Source organism: Lontra canadensis, unplaced genomic scaffold, assembly GCF_010015895.1.
Source record: "Lontra canadensis isolate GAN:19392208 unplaced genomic scaffold, GSC_riverotter_1.0 scaffold82, whole genome shotgun sequence".
Taxonomy (NCBI): Eukaryota; Metazoa; Chordata; class Mammalia; order Carnivora; family Mustelidae; genus Lontra; species Lontra canadensis.
Window position 1 is genome coordinate 2,180,335 of NW_022631076.1, and position 24,970 is coordinate 2,205,304.

Here is a 24,970-nt window from a genome sequence, read left to right on the forward strand (position 1 = left end):
AGCATTCTAAATGTTTCCTTTCTACACATTTATTTTATTGAAGTTGAGCAAGGGAGGGAAAAAAAAAAGATGAGCAAACAAAAGTCACTCTGCTACCCGTTTCTCAGTCTGGACATCTTTGTTTAAGCTTTGACTTGGCTTAAATGAACGAATTAATATTGACAAAAACATCAACTAAGCTAATGAGTTGTTAGTTAAGGCAATAAACATGTCACATTAGAGTCAGCGCAGTAAAGAGGTAATTAGCCCTGGAAAAGCCCTGCTGATTGGAGCTGTTGAGATCCTCTGCTCTTAACCTTTGAGTCCATTATCCAGCCCAGGAGTGGTGGCTATGTTAATGGGAACTCGCTGGTAAACAGCAGCCGGGCGGGCTGGCGCAGCTAGACCTGCAGCCAAATTCTGGGATGAAAGGGGCGCTGGTAGGCTTACAAGACCGCCATCAACAAAGCTCTGTGCTCTTTGAGGAACAGATATTCATGTCCAACAGAGAAGGCAAATATATTTCCAAAGAAATATTTGTGGGTATATATATATATATATATATATATATATATATATTTTATATATATATATATATATATATATTTTTTAACAAAAAAATACTTAGCAATATATTAAGTAACATCCAATGAGACGAAGAAGTCAGTTTAATCACAAAATACTCTCCAATCTGCAAATAAGAATGCCCTGACCCTTTCAAGATAAAGCACAAGATACTATAGTATGATGAACTCCTAAGCTATAAAAGCAACCATGATCACAATTAAAAATCATAGCTAATAATTTATATTCATTTAAGACCAAAAAAACCCACCTGCCATTATACTTCTAAAATATCTATGTTTACATGAATAATTACAAATTGTCCTTCAGAGCAGTTTGCTCTGTAAGATCTTTCTTTTTATTTTTTTAACTTCTCACTAATTTTACTGATGTGGCTTTGAAACAACACTAACATTTCAAAGTCCATGCTGAAAAAGAAATTAGATTCTTATAGAAATATCACAAATAGGAAGAGAGAACCTACACAGGAATTAAAACCCAGAATATGTATAATAAATAAAATGTCCACTCTCTCAATTACTGGATCATGACTGAAATAAAACAAAAGACCATATTGGGGAGTACAATGTGAACTTGTATAATAAATTCCAAAAAAATTGTCAAGTGGACTAAATTTTGACACTGTTTCTAATATTATGTATGCCTATAAATGTGTTAATTGATACTAATATATGCATTGAAATAGGTTAGATTGAGATCATAGTATCAGGAAATACTATTTTTTCCTCTTCAAAACTTGTCTTTGAGCTTAAAAGCAAACATACACATTCAAGATAAATACTACACTGCCACTCATTTTGCATACTTTAATAATTTTATGCTATTTGCTTTTACAGAGGAAGAAAATGTTCCATCCTAATTCTGTTATTACGTAAGTTTGATGGTGGAGTGGTCAGATAGGCAGATCCTTGCCACTACTCTTTGCATATATGTGCAGTCTGTGTCTGGGTGTTAGAGGAGGAGAGATGTGGGACATATACTATACAGTAAATCAATACGTGCTCTCTTTTCTTGGGCTGAGTAATTTCGAAAGGGACAGGAAGCAATTAGCTCCCTCATACCTTACTGGGCAGTGTATGGTTTTAACATTTTTCCCCCTCAATACAGCTTTCTACTGAATTTGCAAAAACAGCTGTATGTGGCTTAATTGTCCTTAGTTAATTCTTTTACATAATTAAATTTAGACTGAAAAGCACTATAGACCAGTCTTCATTTTCAATGAAAGAACCAAGAAGTAATGCTGCAAACTAAAATAAGAAATACATTTTTTGTTGTTTTATTGTCCCTGACAGCTAAGTATAACCTGAAAAAATACATGATAGTATTTACTTCTTCTATTAGACAGAGAAAATATAAAAATGCCCAAATACTTCAAAGTTGTCTAGGAGCAATAAAGAAAAATAAGGTTGTCAAAATACTTTTAAGACTACACCCATACAATAAATCCATAGCTGTAATTATTCATATAATTTCATATCTAAGCAGTGTATCACAGAACAATAGTGTTCAATCTTTTTTCTATCCTAACATACTTGCAGAATGTGACATATTACCAAACCATTTCTTAATGTGACGGAATGAGGGTAACAAAATCGGAGGGAAGCAGAGTGCCATAAACATAATTTGATGTGTTAACCCACTTCACACCCTGCCCTCCCCACTTGGAGTCAGAAGACCACAGTCACCACCCCACCCTATCCCCGATACCATCCCGTGACTAAAAATCCATGGAGCATGGTACAGAGCTTTGAAGTATGATCTAAATTCTAATCCTACACCCACAATTTGCTAAGTTAGATCTCAGGCAATATGAACTGGGTATTAGTTTTCTCATCTGAGATAAAATGAGATGGAGAAAAGACTTATTTCTTGAGTTGACAGTAATATTAAATGACAGAACATGCATCAAACCTAAAACGGGGTAGGCTCTTAATAAATTCTTCTTCAGCTTCCTGAACACAATTACACAAAAACTGTTAATTATTTTCCTCAATCACAGACATTTATTTGTATTTTATCCTAAGACTTCAAAAACTGACTTTTGAAAAAGGGGAAAACTAGTGTGACTCTAGTCCTATTAAAAATACGTAATATCAAGGGGCGCCTGGGTGGCTCAGTTGGTGAAGCGTCCCACTTCGGCTTAGGTCATGATCTTGGGCTCATGAGATTGAGCCCGACACTGGGCTCTGTGCTCAGTGGGGAGTCTGCTTGAGATTCTTTCTCCCTCTCCTTCTGTCCCTCCCCTGACTCATACCTGCTCTCTCTCTCAAATAAGTAAAATCTTTTTTTTTTATTTTATTTATTTATTTGACAGATCACAAGTAGGCAGAAAGGCAGGAAGAGAGAGAGATGGGGAAGCAGGCTCCCTCCTGAGCAGACAGCCTGATGTGGGGCTCCATCCCAAGACCCCGGGACCACGACCTGAGCCGAAGGCAGAGACTTAACCCACTGAGCCGCCCAGGCGCCCCTCAAATAAGTAAAATCTTAAAAACAAATTTTTAAATATATATAGTATCAAGCATTTTACTGCTCAGAAAAAACAATAAAATGAATGAATGAACAGAAGGAAAGTGGTAAAAAGGAAAATTATATTTGCTGCCTGGTGGGTGGCATGTACTGTTTTGAATGCTTTACCTCTAGGGTTTCAATTAATGCTCAAAATAGTCCCGGGAGGAATATATTAGTTTCAGTTTTGAAGATGAGGAAAACTGCTTCTCAGAAACCTTAAATACCTCATTCTAGATCAGAGTATGAATAATGCCAAGTAGGGTTTACCTGACATGAAATCCTCTATTCTGTTCGTTATACTTTACAGTAGTTATTTAAAAACAATAGGCTATGCCATATTCCAGACTTAAGATGATATCTGCAAATGATTTTGTTTAATAATGCAAATGAAATACACCATATTATTTCTCGCCTGGTAATCCCAGAAATCATAAATTGGCTTCATGATGATCGAGAAAGCACTGAATCATTTTAACATACATGGAAGTAAAAAGCCTAACCAGCAGAGCCCCTCAAGGAATACCGACATTGTTTATCTGAATAATCTGCATATATTAACACATAACGAGAAGACAGAGAAAGGCAAACAAATATTCTAACACTGGTTTTCTAACCTTTTCCCTGTTAACTCTGGCCTAGTTAAACTGGGTTAGCAATGCTATTTTTCTTCCTCTCAAAATCTATAGAGGGTGAATCAAATGTGAAAGCAAGATCAATTCTGTTCTAAGACAGTAAATGAGCTTAAGATCAGACCTGTTTCAGTTTATGAAGAGAATCTAATTATGCTAGTTTAAATATATGTTCATAGAACTGTATTACAGAGTCAGGAAGAAGAGAAAATACCCTCACTCACCCCACTGGCAAGCAAATTTCATGGGCACTGATAGGGTAAAAAAAAAAAAAATCGGGCCCACAGGCCACACGTTCCATAAAGCCAAAGCTACAGAGCAAAATATCTTCGCCCATCATACTTTTATAAGAGTCAAGAGCTGGAATGGTCCAACCTCATTCCATTCATTCCAACAGAGTCTCCAAGAGGTTGTGTGGCTTATTTTACATTAAAGAGCAAGTGCTATGGCCTTCCAGAGGCCAAAGCTCCCAGCTCAAAAACCAGCATTCCCTCTATGGTAATACAAGGTCTCCACAACAAGTGAGGTTCAAAATGATCATCATCATACTGCATCAATCACAACCATATCTCAGCGCTGGGCACACTGTCTGGTACCGAGGAAGCAAAAATTAAAAATATTTGTGGAACGAATGAACGGACTTGATTTACACTTCACCATCCACATTTTAACCACTTTTCAAGGGTCTTGGTTAAATTTTCTTTTATTTACCAAGCTTTGCTGGTCATTCCCAACTACTGCGTCCCTGAGTTTCTGGAGCACATCTTGTTCATTCTAAGAAATACTAGACTTACAAAGTCTGTTCTAAGAAATACTAGACTTAGAAAGCTCCGAATTACATAAGATTTCAAAGATGGTCTGGCCCAGAAGTGTCCAATCCTCGTATTTAGGATCACCTGATGAGCTTAATGAAAACCCAACTTTGTGGCTTCATGGAGACCTACAGAGTCAGAATGCAGAGTCAGGTGGCACGGAGTTCCCTCCTCTGTGGGGCAAACAGTTCCACTGTAAGACATCTTGTTTATTATGTAAAATTTCAAACATATACAAGAAGAGTATAGTAAGCCTTGCTGTAACCAGCATCCAGCTTCCAGAGTTTTCAATTCCTGGTTAATCCTGTTTGCACCTATACCCTCACCCACCCTCCCCAGCACCCTGAATTACTTTGTAGTAAACCTCATCTACGATTCTTCAATACATATGTCTAAAAGATTGGGACTTACAATAAACATAATCACAATATTATTACCACAGCTAAACAAAATGATCAATAATTCCATATCATCAAATAGCCAGACCGTCAGCTTTAATATCTTGTTTTCTTCCTGTTGCCCTCTCTCTTCCCTCTCACCTTCTTCCTTTGTCTCTCCAATCATAATCCAACTACGTCTTTTATATCTCAATCTAGGGGCGCTTGGGTGGTTCAGCTGGTTATGACTGACTCTTGATTTTGGCTCAGGTTATGATCTCAGGGTTGTGAGACAGAGCCCTGCATGCTGCTACCCATCTCCTCGAGTGTGTGAACACACACTCTCTCAAAAAATTTTTTTCAATCTATAGGTTGCTCCCCAGCCCCTGCTTTTCTGGAAGAAATCAGTTCTTTTGTCCCACAGAGTTTTTTAAAATCCAGATCCTGATGATTATTCCTTTATTCCTATCTTCTTCTGACCTCTGTGTGTCCTATAAACTGATAGAACAGATTCAGGTTTGAATTTTTATTTTACTATTTTTACTAATTCTTATTTTTGCTATTTACTATTATTATTTTTATTTTTACTCTTTCTTATTTAACCATTACTATTTTTACTATTTTAATTTTTACTATTTATTTTTACTATGTTCTTATGTATTTCCATCCAGATGTAAATAACGTTTGGCTGTCTCTTTTTGGGGGTCATTAGGAGTGACAGTTTAAGTTCCTTAATTGATGAGGGTGGCACAGTGGTGATATTGTATTACCCCTTCTTCATGTATTTTGCTAGAACACTGTTATAAAGAGAAATTTTCTCTCATCAACCATTTGATTACTCTGAGTTACATTTGTACAGAAAACAAAAGATTAATGCTTATTTCCCTTTATTTACCAATTTTCAAAATTATAAGTTAATTATCTTGCTTCATTCAAAAGTGACACTGAAGTCTGTGTGATCTCCCCACCCTAGGATCATTTTGAACTCTCGATAAAAATGACATGTTTCTCTGTTTCAATCCACTGCTGTTATTTGTATTGTTTTTTTTACTTTGTTTATGGTATCTTATATAAATAAATACAGAAATTGCTTCTGAAATCTGAATCATTGTGTACAGAGCTATTTCCACATTAGACTAGTTTTCTGTGAGCACTTGTATGATTTTATAAAAATATAAATAAAATCTCTCGGGCACCTGGGTGGCTCAGTGGGTTAAAGCCTCTGCTTTCAGCTCAGGTCATGATCCCAGGGTCCTGGGATCGAGCCCCGCGTCGGGCTCTCTGCTCAGCATGGAGCCTGCTTTCCTTCCTCTCTCTCTACCTGCCTCTCTGCCTACTTGTGATCTCTGTCTGTCAAATAAATTTAAAAAAAAAATTTTTTTTAAATATAAATAAAATCTCAAGTAGAATCATTACCAGGAAATAGAAAATAGATTGCATGTCTTAAGTTCTAAGTTCTTAGGGCACTAACATCTGTATTTTTAAATCCATCAGAATAAAAGTAGTTAGAAACAAAACAGAAATCCTAATACCGCCTCTTAAAAATTATCTATAATCAAAAAGGGAACTAATACAATACAGGAGTTTCTCAATTGTTTTAGGTATTTCTTAGATTTTAGGCTTAATTTTAACTTTCAGTCTTTTTCATCAAAGTTCTGCCTTCTACATACTCTCCAAGCCATACTGATCTTTCAGTATCTGTGAGAAGATCTATATACCCTCTTACCCTACTTGTAAATAGCATCATGCCAATTTTCTGCCCTCGGAATATCTACTCTAATATTTACTTCAACCTGCTTCATTCCTTCCAATCTTCTCAATGTTCTATAAAACAAGTTAAAAATTTTTTAAATGACCACACCACAAAGATTCTCGCCATTTCAAGGGGAAAAGGCCAAAGGAAAGGATATTTGAAAATGATGTTTCCTCAGTATGATAATGCATTTAAACATGAATTTCCACAGTCACTTAATAATTATAATTGAGAGCAAAAGACTCTGCATACTGGATTCCTTTCTCTCAGTAACACACTTAACTTGATTTCCACATGTGGAAGTCAAGAATAACAGCCTATCTCCAGTGTTTTGTGAAAATACGATAATGCCCCACGTAAAATCATCTGAGTATCTTGGAATCAAAAGACCATGCAAAACACGTAATTGCCAAAAAAGTTAGGCTAATGTTGTTACCAAGTGTGGAAGCAATTAAGGGCAAAACACTTCCATTTAATAGCTTCATTAACAGCTGAGGTTCTGAAACATAACACTGCATTAAAAATTAGTCTTCCCATTTTCATATTCAAGATAAAAGAGTTCTATAAACTTATCAACCCATTAACTATAAACATCGCATTAAATGGAAAACTGTGAATCATTACAATGGAGTTTTCTGGATGGCTCACTGTAATCTAAATATACTGTGAACCATGGTAAGATTGAATCAGACTAGGTCCCAATCAAAAATTTTAAATAAATTACTTTCTGGATAATAAGAAAAAGTGACTGCTTATCGCCAGTGAGATGGCAGTAGGGCCTACAGCCGTCTGTAGCACTTTTCTTAAAGCTGACAGAAGAACCCAAAAGCCAACTTCTATTAAAAATGGCAAAACAAGGGCACGTGGGTAGCTCAGTTGTCTCCCCTGGGCTCAAGTTATGATCCCAGAGTCCTGGGATCTGCCTACACCACAAGCTCCCCACTGGGTGAGGGGTCTGCTTCTCCCTTTCCCTCTGCCCCTTCCCCTGCTCATTCTTTCTCTTCTCTCTCCCCCATGTGCACGCAGGCGCTCTCGCTCTCATACAAATAAATAAAGTCTTTAAAAAAAAAAAAAAAGGAAAAACAAATATGTCAACTGGTCACTGTTTTACTACTGGCCATAGCTCAACTCTCAAAATACGTCTTACCACACGAATGAAGACTATTAAAAATATCAAACTAATGCCAATTTCATCCATAGAACTAAAAAGACCCCAATGACTCTCCTCTTTAGGAAATATCAGGAGATAAATGTGGGCCAGTCGAAAATGCACAGCCTCAAAAGTGGAGGAGGTTAATTTCCAAAAGCATCTTTTGAGGCAAGGCTGTCATTAACGATACAACACAAGTACCACCGGAGGCACTAAGATACAATACCATCAAAGGGAAATCACCCTGATATTTAAGTCAGAAAGGCAGCACAGAGTACAGAAATAAAAATCTGTTGGTAGGTGTGTTGAGAAGGCAGCCATGTAAGCCGATATGAATTACCTTATGTGCAAGGAATTTACATAATCCTAGACCTAAGACACATTGTTCAGAGACTGAAAAATTTGTTGACCAAAATATTTTCTGCCAATACAGTATAAGGATCATACTTCTGCCACCATGGTATACAGCTGTCATAAATTACTCGTTAGCTGGATTTTCCTTAACATCATTCCTGTCTCTCATCCAGGTTTGTTTTTTTTTAAGACTTTATTTATTTACTTAACAGAGAGAGATCACAAGTAGGCAGAGAGGCAGGCAGAGAGAAAAGGGAAAGCAGGCTCCCTGCTGAGCAGAGAGCCTGATGCAGGGCTCGATCCCAGGACCCTGAGATCATGACCCAAGCCAAAGGCAGAGGCTTAACCCACTGAGCTACCCAGGTGCCCCTCTCTCATCCAGTTTTTAAGTTGGGCTCTTATACAATTTATTTTAATAACTTGGAGCTCCCCTAATACCATCGCAGAGCTGATACTTTACTGATACATGAATTGCCAATATTTTACCATCTTTGACTTCAAAGAAGTCAATTTCAAAGAATGGCAATTTCAAGTGATATAAGCTTGATACCTCACGGTCCTCCATCGCTACACCAGCAACATATGCATTTCAAGAGAATAATCAAATGAGGCTTCCATTTGTGTGCACTTCGGTGACTATATATGATTTAAGGGTGCATTAAACGTGAAAGGCAGTAACTTTTCAAGCTTTTACATCCATCAAAAAAGCAAATTATATCTATATATATATAGATAGATAGAGATAGATAGATATCTAGATAGATAGAGATAGATAGATATCTAGGTAGATATCTATCTATATCTCCTATATATAAATGTCCACAAAGGCAAATTCTACTTTGCAGCTACCCAAATTAACTTGACTGACAACCTATAGGTTCAGCACAGCGATTTCTGGGCAATGAAAACAGCTTGAATGACACAATGCAAAGAACCATAGAATACTACTATACTTGAGAAGTGGTCACATCAATATTTTAGGACTCGTGCTAGCGCCCAGAAGTCCTCTCTTCCCAGAAGCAGAGTGGCCTGCTCCACTCACGCTGACTGGCACGGGAAGCTCAGTCACGGAACCGACATTGGAGACGTTCTGAGCAGACTGTTCTGTAATGTGACGGCTGGTCAGACAAAGTAGAATTTTAAATGAGCTTGGGCTTAATGCATTACCTTCTCTTGGCCTGAAATTCTTTTCTAGTGCTTAAAAGTCTGAAGAATTCTCCATCTGCCCACAGTGTTCCCCCTTTAAGCCGTTCAACACGAAAACATCAGTAAATCCCCTGCTTCCCATTTTTATTTTTTTGTAACTCACAGAATGTCTGTCCCAGTGAACAGACAACTGCAGCTAAAATGGATGGCAGTGCAACATTTTACAACATACAACGGGACTGGGCTGACTTTTCTGTTTTGGAGAAAATACACTGTAATGTCCACTAGGTCTGAGGATAAGAGATTATAGGAACCATGTCTTCAGTCTGATAAAGTAGCTAGTAGCAAGCCCAGAAATCCATAGCAATTAAAAGGCAAATAAAAGTTAAATATAGAATTTGTACATCTATTGTACATTATAATCAAAGATCTGATCTTGTTAGCAAATCATTAATTATTCCTTATCACTAACATCCTCTACAGTTGTAGGTAAGTGATGGGACATTACTAGGCCATTGAAATGCAAATTTGGGGGCAACAGTTACCAACCATCATTTATTTATCTGTAAATGCAAAAAGGAGTTAGTTGTGCTAACAACCCACAGGCATGGCTCAGGTCTCATTCTCTGTTTTAAACCTACTCCTTCCAACACTATAAGACTATACTGCCTAGACATCCGTTAGGCGATAAAGGTCCTCCTCAGAATGAAGAAACAAAAGAGAACAATTTCTTTATTGGTCTCATAGAACTTATAATAAATACTACAGTAACTCAAAAATATTTACAGAGGACAAAATTACCTCATTATAAAGGACCAAGCAGAGAAGGAAATTTAAGCAATCTGACAGTTCTCACTGAGGAGACTGTATCTCTTAGAATTAGAATGATAAATGAGGACTTCTGGGCCAGTTTTCAATTGTAGTAGCTCAGCTAAAAATCCACTGTCTGCCCCCACTGCTTCATAATGCTCGAGCTGGACTCTGTAAATATCTCCCTTGCCAGCTAGTGGGAAATGTTCAGCTTCGTCACTGGAGGTCAACAGAGTGATCCTGTGAGGGCAGAGACACTTCCCTCCAGGTGAAAATGGCCGACTGCTCCTACAGACTAGCTTAGATCAGCTCCCACCCTCCAGCTAGGCTGCTTCACAGCAGGGTCACCCCCCAGCCCTCCAGCAACGTCAGGACCAGCTCTAAACTGCTGTGCCCACTGACCCAAAGCACTACCAGGCCACTTCCACCCAGGCCCACTGGCAAGCTTCTCCACCTCCCTCAGGCTAGGTGCTTCCCTCTCTGAAGAAGTCTAATCTTAGAGGAAAGTCCTTGGGCCCTTCATCATCTTTTCACCTCACCCCAGACTAGGTGGTAGCCACTATCTCCCGCTTGCTACCTGTAGTAGTTTACCACTTTCTACCTGGAAGCAATTCTTTATAATTTCCCTGCTCAGATAACTGGCATGGTTTCTGTCTCCTGACTGATATATCTCCCTTCATTCCCTTCAAGAATTATCAGGAATCAGTACCATACTACCTCAAAGTAACTGCTTTTACTGCTCTGCATGGAGATTACCATACAACTTCTATGGTCTTCAAGAAGGTTCTACTTCCTTTCTTCACACAATCTAGAAGTAGCACATTTAGATGCTATAAGAATTCTCCAAAATGTCTAGCCCGATTTAACCTACGGAAGACAAGATGAAATTTCTGATAACAAAAATTTACTAAAATGCCTAAATCAAAATGCCATTCGCAAAACTGAACAATGTGTGTGTGTGTGTGTGTGTGTGTACACATATATTCACTGAGTTCAATTCACAGATCACTTATTAATCATGAAGTTAATTCTGTTTGCCGAAAGGAGAAAATCTGGAGATTTGAGGGCATAACTCAGATAAACATCACTTAGGCACACACACTTTCAAACCTGAAAGCATATACTGAATTCTTACACATTATTTCCCAGTATAGTTGTTTCTCAATGTGTCAAGACTTTGACAATGGAAATGAAACACTCATTTATTTTTAGATGTTACATGATGATCAGAAATTGTTAAGACAAGACACATTTAATTATTACACATGAGGTACGGTTCAAGACCAGTTTCTGACAGCTGTAATTTAGAATGTTTATTTTTCCATTTTTATTTTTTAATTTTAATTCCAATATGGTCACAGAGTTTTATATCAGTTTCACATGCACTAGAATTTTTTTTTTTTTAAGATTTTATTTATTTGACAGAGAGAGACATAGTGAGAGAGGGAACACAGGCAGGGGCAGCAGGAAAGGGAAAAAGCAGGCTTCCTGCTGAGCAGGGAGCCCCAAAGGGGAGCTTGATCCCAGGACCCTGGGATCACCACCCAAGCCAAGGCAGATGCTTAATGACTGAGCCACCCAGGCACCCCTAGAATAATTTTTTAATAGTAAAATAAAAAGTGATATTAATAAAAGAGAGGCATACTGTACTGGGGCCTTATTGCCATGGGCAGTCCTTCCTCAGCATAGGTTCAAGAAGCACAACGAATTGAACAGGCTCTAGTGGAAGAAAAACTTGTAAAACAAAAGATGCCTTAAAAATTTCAGAAATTTGGGGCGCCTGGTGGCTCAGTGGGATAAGCCTCTGCCTTTGGCTCCGGTCATGATCTCAGGGTCCTGGGATCGAGCCCTGCATCGGGCTCTCTGCTCATCAGGGAGCCTGCTTCCTCCTCTCTCTCTGCCTGCCTCTCTTCCTGCTTGTTATCTCTCTCTGTGTGTCAAATAAATAAACAAAATCTTTAAAAAAAAATTTTTTTCAGAAATTTAAGGCCATACCTTAGAAGCACACCATTAGATCTCTAATATAAGACCTTAAAAAGTTTACTGAGAATAGCATGAAAGATTTTTTTTTCCCCCATGTCTAGCTATAAACAAAATTCAGAGTATGGAAATATTTACTCTGATATTTTCCTTCAAGTTAATTTCATATACTACCCCAGAGAAAAACACATCTAGCTAAACACTGAGTTCCAAGTAAGAAGCACTGAGATTTAATGGACATAGAATAAAACTGAATGTGAAAAAAATCTGCCATGCCTTCCAAAGCCTACCTATTAATACAATGATATATGCTAAGAATTTCTAATCATTATGCTTTTATTTTTAAATCTATAAATAAAACTGTACTAAACTTTCTACCCAAGGGTTGTATAACACACTCAGAAACTGGGGAGGGGAGGAGGGATATTGAAAATGAAAGCCAGAGAAAAATTAAATTGCTATTTCCAATTCTGAACATCCTTAGCTAATTTAAAATACTGTATTACTTATGCTGCTACAAAATATAAATCTATCTTTATACTACCACCTAGGAAGAACAGCTTCTTAAAAACTTCCTATTTTGAAATAATTTTTTAGACCTAGAGAAAAGGTGCATAAATAGGAAAGAGAATTCATCAGTATCCTTCACCCAGCTATTCTCTAATGTCAACAACTCCCAGAACCATAATGGAGGACAGTCAGAAGAAAGGGAGGCAGGGGCAAGTTCCATGAACATCCCATCCCCCCGCCTCCCCCACCCCCCATCCATGCCTCTCCAAGAGGAAACTACCCTTAAAAGGAAAGACCTGGTCCTGTTATCACCTTGAAAGCAGCTCTCCATCCTATCCCATGTAAACAACTACCTGATAGATAGATGAGCACATGGACAAAAACCCGATTGGGTGACAGGTACATGGAGGGTTAATCAGATTAAAACAACCCACCAACAACCACATAAAAACCCTAGACTTAGAAACTCCCAACACTAACCCTCTCGGATCCCCTTCCTCTTCAGGAGCTTTGTACTGTCGCTCAATAAGCTTTGCTTTGTTGTCCCCCGTACCCCCAGCCAGTCTACCTCTTCATTCTTCCAAGCTGTGTGACCAAGAACCACAGACACCAAAGGAAAAGAAATCCTGAAACAAGTGTATGATTACCAAAACTAGGAAATTCATATTGGGAGACACTACCGACTGAACTAGAGACCTTATCTGAATTTTGCTCTTGTCCTTTTTCTGTTCCAGTACTGAGTTCAGGATCTCACACTGTATTTAGCTGTCATGTCTCTGTGGCCTCCTCCCATCGGTGACTGGCCTGTACAGTCTTTATTACTTTGACACTTAGGATGAATGCTGGTCAGTCATTTTGAAGACTGTCTCTCAGCTGGGGTTTATCTGATCTTTTCTCACTATTACATTAAGGCTATTCATTTTTGGCCAGAAGACCATGCAAGTGCTGCTGAGTCCTCAGTGTATCATATCAAGGTGAGTATATTATTAGTGACCATGTTAACTTTCACCATTTGGTTGAAGTAATCAATTACAGTGGAGTTCCAATTTCCCTTTGCAATTGTTAAATATCTTGAGAGGACATAGTTTAAGGCTGTGTTAATATACTGATTTTAGCATCCACCAGTGGACCTTGTCTGCAACAGTTATTACTATGATGGTCTTTGCCTAATGGAGATTTAGTATTTTCCTCATTACTTCTATATCTACTAACTAAAATTTTTCTGCAAGAGGATCCTTTCTTGATTGAATTACATTTGTACGGACTCACAGGTATTAATTGTTCTATGGGTTATAATCCCATAAAATGTATCATTTATTTCATTGCCCAAATTATTCGTTTTGGCTACTGAAAGCACCTTCAGGTTGGATCCCATGTTCTTATGACATGTCCCGTCTATTTTGAGCCCTTTCTTAATTTTTGACATCAAAGATGTTTCAGGTGCAACTTGTACCTTCCCTGCTCCAGCCCTGGAACCAGCCACTTGTCCAAGGAGTCCTGAGTTCTTTTTATTAGAGAGTGGTATTTAAAAATCAGTATCAGAGCACTGGGTATACACACACGGTTACTGGGACGTCACTGCTCCCAGGGCCTTTCAGTGACCAGAGCTAGGATTCTGTGTATGCATACTAACCAACATATATACACGTATCTCTATTTCCATATCTATCTTCATGCATACCAAAAACCATGAGTTCAATTGGTATCTCAAGATTCATTCTAGTATTTTTCCTTACTTGTAACTGGGAAAATCACTTTTATTACCTTGGTCACTGTTATCCTAGATTCTTGAATACATATTATTTAGCTCCAAATTGAGTGAAAATGTACATATTTAGGTAGCTTATTTTTTGGTTCAACATAAAGGTAAAGATCTGACTATATAAAAATTATAAATATTTACTACTAAGAATCAGAAAATGTAAATAAAAAACTGAAAAATACCTGTAATATTCATAGTACAAAAGTAAAGAACTTTAGGCAAAAAATAACATGAGGGATGAGGATGAAGGATGGCCAAAATGGGTGGAGGGGGTCAAAATGTTCAAAATTCGAGCTATAAAAATAAGTAAGTCATGGTGATGTGATGTACAGCATGTTGACTGTTGTTAGTAATACCATATTACCTATTTGAAAGCTGCTAAGAGAGTAGATCTTAAAAGTTCTCATCACAAGGAAAAAATAATTTAATAATTATGTGTGATGTGTTAGACTTACTGTGATGATCATTTAGCAATATATACAAATATCAAATCATTATGATAAACACCAGAAACTAATATAATGTTGTATGTCCATTATATCTCAGTTAAAAAAATACACAACAGAATAAGCAATTCATGAACTAAAAAATGATAAACATGTAAAAAGATAATCAATCTAAAAGGTTTAAAATGCAAATTAAAGTAACAATAGATATCATTTCTTATTAATCACTTTGGCAGACAAAAAAAATAATATCCTCAGAATTAAAGAGGTATAGAAACACAGCAGAAGAGTAATTGATACAACTTGATTGGAGGACACTATGGTACAAGTATCCAGATGTAGAACAGGGATACAATTTTCACATGGGGATTTACTTCTAGGAAGTTAACCACAAAGTATAAACATATACAATCACACACACAGAAGTGGTAACTGTAATGGGGTATCTCTAACAGTAAAAACTGGAAACAAATTATACATTATAATGTTTCCGGGCATGACTGTCTTAAAGTTTAACATGTCTAGGGTTCATTTAACTTACTAATCTGTAAATTTATGTCTTTCAGAAAATTTGGGAAAGTTTCCCCCATTACCTCCTCAAATATTTTTTCTCTCATTCTGTTTTCTTTTCCACTGAGATTCCTAATCGTCTCCGTGAGAGCTTTTGAAATTAACCACAGAATATTGCTGAGAGGAACTGAAGAAGGTATACATAGTGCAATATACCGCATTCACATATTGGAACACAGTATTGTTAACATGTCAATTTTCCCAAACTCATCTATAGATTTAAGGCAATTGCAATAAAAATTCCAGTAGGTTTTCTGCTTTTTTAAACAAACCGACAAGTAGATTCTAAAATTTTTATCAAAGCACAAATAGCCAAACCAATTTAACAACAGAACTCAACTGAAGAATTTATGCTACCTAATTTCAGTACCTATACTCTAAAGCTAAAGCCATTAAGACAGTGTGGGACTTATGAATAAACATGGATTAATGAAAGAGGACAGAGGATCTAGAAATAGACCCAAACATCTAGGATCAACTGACTTTCTAAAAAGGCACCTTAATGGGGACAAAAAAGAAAAACGCTTTCAGCAAATGTTGCTGTGTAAAGGCCTATTTAGCCAGAGCTATTCCATCCGGTTAAACAGTGATTTTGTTGTTTATACAATAAAACTTAAACTGTCCCTGCCCCCTTTCCCCCCCTCAGGGAACTTACTTAAAAACAAGTCCTGGAAACCAGTCCCAGGTAACAAAGCCCAAATACAAGGGTGGGTCAGGCCAGGTGGAGGTATCCAATCAGTGGGGGCTGCATACTGTCTCCCTAGCTACCAAGGAGTATGGGCCCCGCCTTTTGGGAGCCAATTCTAACCAAGGTGATAGGCTGGTTCAAATATCTACTATAGGGTAAACTGTAATTCAATTGATTCAATTGGTCACTTATGTGTGACCTAGCATGACTGTGTAGCTTTCTTCGTGTGTTACAATCTCATTGGCCACCTGTGTGTGGCCAGGCCCAACCACATGGCCTTTGCCCTTAAAAGCTAGTCTGCAAGGTAGAGAGAGGGCGCCTCTTTGCAAGAGATGGCCCTGGCCGGTCAGTTTGATTCTCCATGCTTGGCAAAAAATAAAGCTTTGCTTGACCTTCGCTTTGTATCAGTCTCGCTCCTTTGACCATGGACCCAACAGCTGGAGCAACTGAACTTCTGTACATACATCAAAAAATATTTTAAAATATTTACTTCACATCATACTCAAAAATTAATTCAAACTACAGCATACATCTAAATGCAAAAGCTAAAACTACCAGAAGAAAACACAGGGGGAAAAAATCTTTGAAACTTTGGGGTAGGCAAGTATTTCTTAGCATACAAAAAGCATGAACTATAAAATAATGATAACTTATACCTCACTGAAATAAGAGAACTGTGTTATCTGAAACACACTGGTAAGGTAAACAAAAGGCCATCTACAGAATGGAGAGTACTCATTTCACAGGCAGAAAGGTTTCACACATACTTTTCACAGGTGGAAAGGTTTCTCTACACAAAGTAAAGAGTAGACTCACAGGAGAGTACACCAAATTGTTTTCCAAAGCTTACACCAATTTACACTCCACAGTAGGTATAAAAAACATTCTATTTGCTCAAAATCGTCACCAAAATTTGATAATGTCAGACTAAGCTTTCAGTTTGGTAGAAAAGAAATGATAGTTCATTTTGCTTTTAATTTGCATTTACCTGATTACAAGGCTTCGCATCTTTTCATAGGTTTACTAGCCATTCTTACTTCCTCTCTGTGAAGTGCTTTTCTCTCTTTACCCATTTTTCTTCTCTGGACTTTTTTTTTTTTTTTTTAGAATATAAACGTGTTTAAGAATCTTTTGTCAGTTACCTGTGCTATAAAGACCTTTCCTCTTTGTGGCTCTACTCTTCACTTTTGTAAAGATATTTTTGACTACAGAAATTTGTAATTTTAATGTAGTTTGATTATTAATCTTTTCTATTGTTTGGTTAGGCTGTCACCTGTTTACAGAACCATGCCCCATTCCAAGGTCATGTCTTCCTGTGTCATGATTTTAAGGTATTATGATTTTAGCATTCATATTTAACTATTTAAATCCACATAGTTTTGTGGGATATTTTTGTTTCTGTTTTTTTGTTTCATTTTGGGATGGCTGGCTATAATGGGCACTAGGGATATAATTTTATTATTTTATATTATATTATTTAATAATTTATTATTCTTCTGTGGTAACTATACCAGTTATTAAAATTTCTATCCCTTATTTCACTGATCTACAATGCTAGATCTGTATAAAATCAAACTCTTCTGTCTATTTAGAACCACTTCTGTGCATTCTGTTCTATAGGTAAGTCTTTGGGTCTGTTCTGCACCAAGATAAAGCCATATTAATTACTATAAATTTATAATAACTTTTGATATAAGGTAAAGGAAATCTCTCCACCCTGTTCTTTTTCACAGGTATCCTGGCTTAGGAAGCCTGGTGGTGCAGTCCGTTAGGCCTCCAATTCTTGGTTTCAGCTCAGGTCATGATCCCGCAGTTGTAGGACTGAGCCTCATGTTGAACCCCGGGACAGGCTCTGCAAGCTCAGCACAAAGTCTACTTGGGATTCTCTCTCTCCCTCTGTCTTTGCCCCGCCCCTCTGTACAGGAATGCTCTCTGGATCGCTCTCTCTCATATAAATAAGTAAATCTTAACAAAAGAAAAAAAGAAATGTCCTGGCTTTTATTAGCTTGTTGCTTTGTCTCAAAAATATGAGAATCAGCTTTAAGTTCAGTAAAGAAAACAATAAAGACCCTGTTGGTGTTTTGTTGGAATGGTACTGAATTTATAAAAATTGCCATTCCTGGGGCACCTGGGTGGCTCAGTTGGTTAAGCGTCAGGTCATGATCCCACGTTCCTGGGATCGAGCCCCACAGCAAGCTCCTTGCTCAGTGGGGAGCCTGCTTCTCCCTGGGCCTGCTGTTCCCCCTGCTTGTGCTCTCTCTCTCTGACAAATAAAATCTTAAAAAAAAAAAAAAATTGCCGTTCTGATTATTTTGAGTACTCCAATCCATAAAACTGTCTCCCTATTTACTTAGGCCTTTAAAAATGCTTTTTAATAAAATTAAATTTTTTTCTGTAAGTCTTGCATATTCTTTATGTTAATGCCTAGGTATTTTATTATATTTTTACAGTCCTTCATAGATTGACTTTTTTATAATTTTATACTTCAAAGGCATATAAATTAGGATTAGAAGTGTTAATATTTATAAAGTCTAAAATACTGACTAATATATATGTGTTTATTGAATGAAACAAAATAAATCAAATATTCCATTTATCTCTGGTATGTTAATTTTAGAGTAATTTCGACTAGCTATTAAAAGAATGATGTTGAGATTTTTTATTGTGCTAGGTGAGATTTACATATTAATTTGGGAATAACTGAGATATTCAACCACATGGAATTACCCATCGAGAACTACATATTCAAATTTTTATTTCCCTCAGTTAAATATTATAATTTCTTCCATATTTCTTATATTTATTCTTAGCTATGGGACTTCCTTTAGATGCCATAATTATTGAGATTTTTAATATTTTAATTTAAAATATAAACGTCTATTTATCATTTTCATTACACGAATATCCATTCACTAAAAAAGAATTCTTTTAAACAAAGGAGTGCGTCTAGTAAATTTTTCTTATCCCCCAATTCCTTTAATTATTGGGTAACTTGGGTATTTTTTGGCAACTACAATCTTTCTATGCTAAATGCCTAACAGTAGTCTTAGGTTGATCCGTTTTTCTCTCCTGGCTCTTATGGTCTTACGAGTTTGATGCGCCTTTCAAAAAATCATTATTTTCTACATTTTCTGTTTTGTTCACTAGTAGAAAACCTACTGATTTTTGAGTATTTGTCTTGCTGATTAGTCATCTGGATACCCCTGAGGGATAAGATCTACTTTTGGTTTTAAAAGCATTACTACCAGGTCGACTGGGTGGCTCAGTCTGTTAAATGTCTGACTTCCTCTCAGGTCATGATCTCAGGGATCCAGTCCTGCCCCACTGGGTCCTCCTCCTCTGACTCTGTGCTCAGCGGGGAGTCTGCCTGTCCCTCTGCCCCACCCCCAACTCGTGTTCTCTCAAATAAATAAAATCTTTTTTTTTTAAGATTTTATTTATTTATTTGTCAGAGAGAGAGAGAGAGAGAGTGAGCACAGGCAGACAGAGTGGCAGAGGGAGAAGCAGGCTCCCTGCGGTGCAAGGAGCCAGATGTGGGACTCAATCCCAGGATGCTGGGATCATGACCGGAGCCGGAAGGCAGCCGCTTAAGCAACCGAGCCACCCAGGCGTCCCTCAAATAAATAAAATCTTAAAAATAAAAAAGTAAATAAAAGCATTACTACCATGTCTACTATGCTAAAAAGCTACTATATGGGGGATAAGGGTAGAAGCTGCAAGGCTTGGCAGTAACTGAGTGAGAAATGAAGTTAGTCAACCAGGGTGAAAATAGTAAAGGTAGTAAGAAGTAGCTGAATTTTTTATGTATTCTGAAGGTAGAGCCAGTAAAATTTCCTGAAGGATTCGATGTTTGTTTGTTTTGTAGAGTCTAGCCCTGTCTTTGACAGTTTCTCTTTGCAGATAATACGATTCTGAACTTCAACTTCTAAATCACACAACAATCAGTACAGTGCTACTGTACTTTAAGTAGTGTTAAGAGCCCAGGAAGCCACCACACCAGGGTGATGGTGGAGAGCCCCAGGGCTCTGCAGAACATAATTTGATAAAGGAAACTATAAGGAAAGAACTTTACATTTATTGATTTCATACAAGCATTCAGGTCCTCTTAGTGGCCTGGGTGGCACCAAGAAGTTCACCACCTCTTGCTGTGTGATCACAGAGGCCGAAGTGTAAAGCAGTAACATAGACCTAGGCATCTGACCACTAATAGAGTCCTAGAAATTGTGTTTTCTAAGGACATGGTAGGGAACCTACAAAGAAGTTCACAAAATGTTTCTGTTCATTTCTTCCTGTTAAATGTTTTTGTTCACTTCTTCCTAAAAGGATTTTTTTAAGGGGGGAGGGGCAAAGGTAGATAGAATCTTAAGGAGGTTCCACAGCCAGCCCACGCTTGATCTCACAACCCTGAGGTGAAATCAAGAGTCTGATGCTTAACCCACTGAGCCACCCAGGTGCCCCTTACCAAAAGGCTTTGTAAGAGATCAAAACACCTGTCACCTGCATGTGTTATGTGTGCACGCACATGCATTTTTTTTTTTTTTTAAGTAATCTCTGAGCCCAACTTGGGGCTCAAACTCATGACCCTGGGATCAACAGTCACATGCTCTACTGAGCCAGCCAAGAAACCCAAGTTCTGCAGCTTTTGAAGGGATTAGATGTTCTCTATTGTCCCTTTCTGATATAAAATTATTTGAACTTACAGAATTAAATACATTAATACATTAATTAAATATGTTAAACGTAATTAAATATATTACAGTGACACTGTAGCACACGTGTATTAAGACATACAAATGTGAAAACGAACATTCTGAAGAGCTATCAGAAAACTTCAGATCGGGCGCCTCGGTGACTCAGTCGTTAAGCGTCTGCCTTCGACTCAGGTCATGATCCCAGGGTCCCGGGATCAAGTCCCACATCAGGCTCCCGGCTCAGCAGGAAGCCTGCTTCTCCCTCTCCCACTCCCCTTGCTTGTGTTCTCTCTCTCTCTCTCTCTCTCATTCTCTCTCTGTTAAATCAATAAATAAACTCTTAAAAAAAAAAAAGAAAAAGAAAACTTCAGATCAAGGCTATTTGAAAACTAGAATGTTCTATGCAAAAAGAAAAAAGAGGGGTTGCCACTAGCAATATAATGCTAAGACTTGTCAGGGAGTCTACGACTCAGGCAGCCCAGTGATAAGAAATTAAGGAAATTAAAAATTGAAATAAAATTGAAAACTGAATTTAGGTAATTAATATATACATTAGATGGTTGGCCAAGTCTTACGCCAATGTCACATCACATTCTAGACCAAAAAATTGTCATAATGCCTATGTACTCTATCTCTGTAAGGATATAGATCTCAAACTACCACAGATGTTACATGTAGCTCCTGAAATGAATTCAACATAATAGATGTCCACAAAGCTGGATATGTGTAGAGAATTTTACAGCAACAACTGCAGCTGGTAAGTTGATATGAGGTACCCATAAGGAAGGACGGTAGAAAGACACTCTGAAGATGTTCAGCTTCTACATGTCAGAGTGATGAATCACTGACCTCTACCGTTGAAACTCATGCATTATATGCCGACTGACTGAATTTAAATAAAAAATAAAGATGGTTAGCTTCAAACACATGGCATGGCTGTGGACTCCTGGGGCCTATAGGAGCAGACAGAAAAATTGGTATAGAGCAATCAAAATAAGACAGTCAAGTTCACATGGCAGCAATAAGCACTCGAGAGTAATGATAATAAAGTAATAATTTCATAGAGCCCTGTAATTTTGACAGAAGTGGCCTTAGAAATAACCTTGTCCCACTCACTGTTTTATGGAAGAGGAATCTAAAACAAAGTAGTGAATTAACCAAAAAACAATGGCAAATTAAAGTTATTTTTAGACAACAAGGATGGGATTACATCACTGAACAGCCTATAATGCAAGTGTCAGATCTCAGTTAAAAAATGATAAAGCTGTTACACAACATAAATTATTTACAAGAAAAACAAAGGAGTAGTGAAAATTTCCATTTCATCTTAGTTTGATGATGTGGTTAAAACAGGAAAGTGATAAGCGTAATAGAAACTTATCCCATTACAAATAATTACAAAAATACTCAGTGTTTTATTTAAACATGTACATAATAATGTAGCCAAAGTAAAGTCTATTTTTACAGAAATCCTCAAGGAAATAATAGACTTTACCACAAACAGAATTAGCATGTGTTGCAGAAAAGAATTTCCTGGGCTTTAGGGGAAAAAATGCATCTGGGATTCAAATCAGTTACAAGACAAATAATTTAAAGGAAGTTACTAATTTTTGTTAACAGTTCACTCATATAGAAAATGTTGATAGTAATACCTATCTCATAAGGTTCCTAAGAAGATTTTTTAAAGTAGTATATACACTACATATATATATATTTTTTTTTTTAAGATTTTATTTATTTGACAGAGAGAGACACAGTGAGAGAGGGGGCACAAGCAGGAGCAGTGTGAGAGGGAGAAGCAGGCTCCCCACTGAGCAGAGAGCCCAATGTGGGGCTCAATCCCAAAACCCGGGGACCGTGACCCCAGCCAAAGGCAGACACTCAACAACTGAGCCACCCAGGCGCCCCCTAAGAAGTTTTTTAAAGTAGCAGATACACTATAAATGTCCCAGAAAAGAGCTGCTTCCTTTCCTTATTCTTCCACAGACATTTCTTGTATCATTAACATGCACCAACATTTGGCCAAAACTTAAATGCCAGGCACTTTTCTAGGTGCTTTGTATACACTCATTTACCTAACCCTCACAGTAACTCCCGTGAGGAAGGTGTTATTGTTATTCCCATTTTTTAGTTAAAGAAACTGAGCCACCAAGCATTTAAGGCTACACAGCTACTGAGTGGTAACGTCAAGATTCAACCACAAGCAATCTGCGATAATAAAATTCCAATAAAAAAGCTGAACTACCTAAAGAATTAGCTCTGAGAGTGATAGAAATGTCATTTATTCACTCAGATTAGTTCTCATTATCTCTTCCATTTTAAACATAAAGAAAATTATAATATATATTGTGCATTAAAGTAGTTTAATGACCAGAACTACATGGAACACTCAATTTAAAATAACTAAAGGATTCCCTACTCTACTGGGTGTCTCTACTCTGGCTATACATGAAAATTACGTGTGTAGTTTTAAAAATCAAATACCCCATCTCTTACTTTTTGAATAAGAACTCCAGGGTATGGTTCATTTTAAAACACTCTACATAAGATTTTAGTGCACAGGCAGAGCAAAGAATTACTTTTCTAAACACAGAAGGTGTGCTGGCAATGCAAGACAAATGGCATCTGAAATCAGGACTATTTCAAAGGTAAATTTCCACATGAGAAGTGGAGGTAAAGAACATGAAATGCTGAGTCAGTGCAATGAGAAAAATCAATGAATGAGGTGGACAGTGGAGTAAGAACACAGGAAGGCAGGGGCGCCTGGGTGGCTCAGTGGGTTAAAGCCTCTGCCTTCAGCTCAGGTCATGATCTCAGGGTCCTGGGATTGAGCCCCGCGTCAGGCTCTCTGCTCGGTGGGGAGCCTGCTTCCCTTCCTCTCTCTCTCTCTGCCTGCCTTTCTGCCTACTTGTGATATCTGTCAAATAAATAAAATCTTAAAAAAAAAAAAAAAAAGAACACAGGAAGGCAGGATTAGTTCCCAGTGTCAGGGAGTCTGGGCTAGCAAGAGCAGGGAAAGCAAACACAAATGCAGCGGCTCACCAACACAATCTGGTGTCTTGTTTGTGAGCAGTGAAAATATCTATTTTTGTCATTGTTTATCCTCATAAATGGCATGATGCCTCCCACATCACTGTTGCTACTCTTATTCATTACGGGCAAATACCACTAGTTTTGTTATTAATTACAATTCAGTGACTTTGTTCTAATCTTGATGAAACATTTGAGATTTGGCATAACTTTGTTACCTTAAAATTTAGGAAATAAATCTCTTACTTGCTTATAATATAAGACAACTATGTGAAATGGTGAAAATGCCCTGGTCTAAAGTTGCAAAATACGTGTTCAAGTCCGTCCATTTCCCCCCCTCCACAACTGAAGTACTCACTCTGTTCCCAAGCTCGCGGGATGTCAGTGGCTGACAAGTTTCAGCTGAGTTTCTCTGTAGGATTTGTGCTAGGATGAGGAGGGCTGTCTCATCCAAGGTCACACCCCCTATCCAGGGCACCAGGCTGAATGAACCAGGAATATGAACAATACAGGGAGATGAAGGCTAAACCCTTTGCCCCAATTCAAGGACAACAACTGTGAAGGGCCATCCCAGTTTCAGAGTTTCCTGGGATAAGCTGAAGCTTTCTAAGCAAATGAAATGCTATTCAATGTTTCCCTCTGCCCAGTCCTGCTTCTTGCATTCCCTAAAAGTACTGATGTCAAGAATACTCCTGCACACAAATCTCAGAATCCACTGCCTAGGGAAATGACTTATGCTACTTGTCCAAAGTCAAAAAGTTAATGAGAGATCACAATGGGATCTACTACAGATGTGGCAGCCTAATTCCACAATTATAAAATGAGGAAGAAGAGACCAAGTGAAAGAATGAACAGGGGTGCCTGGGTGGTGCAGTTGGTTAAAGCATCTGACTCTTGATTTCGGCTCAGGTCACCATCTCAGGGTCATGAGATGGAGCCCCACGTCGGATTCTGCCCTCAGCTTGGAGTCTGCTTGAGATTCTCTCCCTCTCTCTCTCTCCCCCTCCCACTTGTGCTGTCTTTCTAAAATAAACAAATCTCAAAAAAAAAAAAAAAAAAAGAAGCAAAAGACCTACAGGCAATTTTATAAATGGTACCCCAAAATATCCTAACAGTGTCTCATTTGTGGATCAAAATAAAAACGAAGAGTGATCTCTACAGAAGTTGAGTTGAAATGAGAGCGTGTCCAT

The 24,970-nt window shown here is 37.7% G+C and overlaps 1 protein-coding gene across 2 annotated transcripts in view; it reads right to left on the reverse strand.

Annotated features, from left to right (window-relative positions):
* WDR7 (WD repeat domain 7) overlaps positions 1 to 24,970 on the reverse strand; it is a 367,645-nt gene that overhangs the window by 121,524 nt on the left and 221,151 nt on the right. The gene's annotated exons all lie outside the window — the stretch shown is intronic.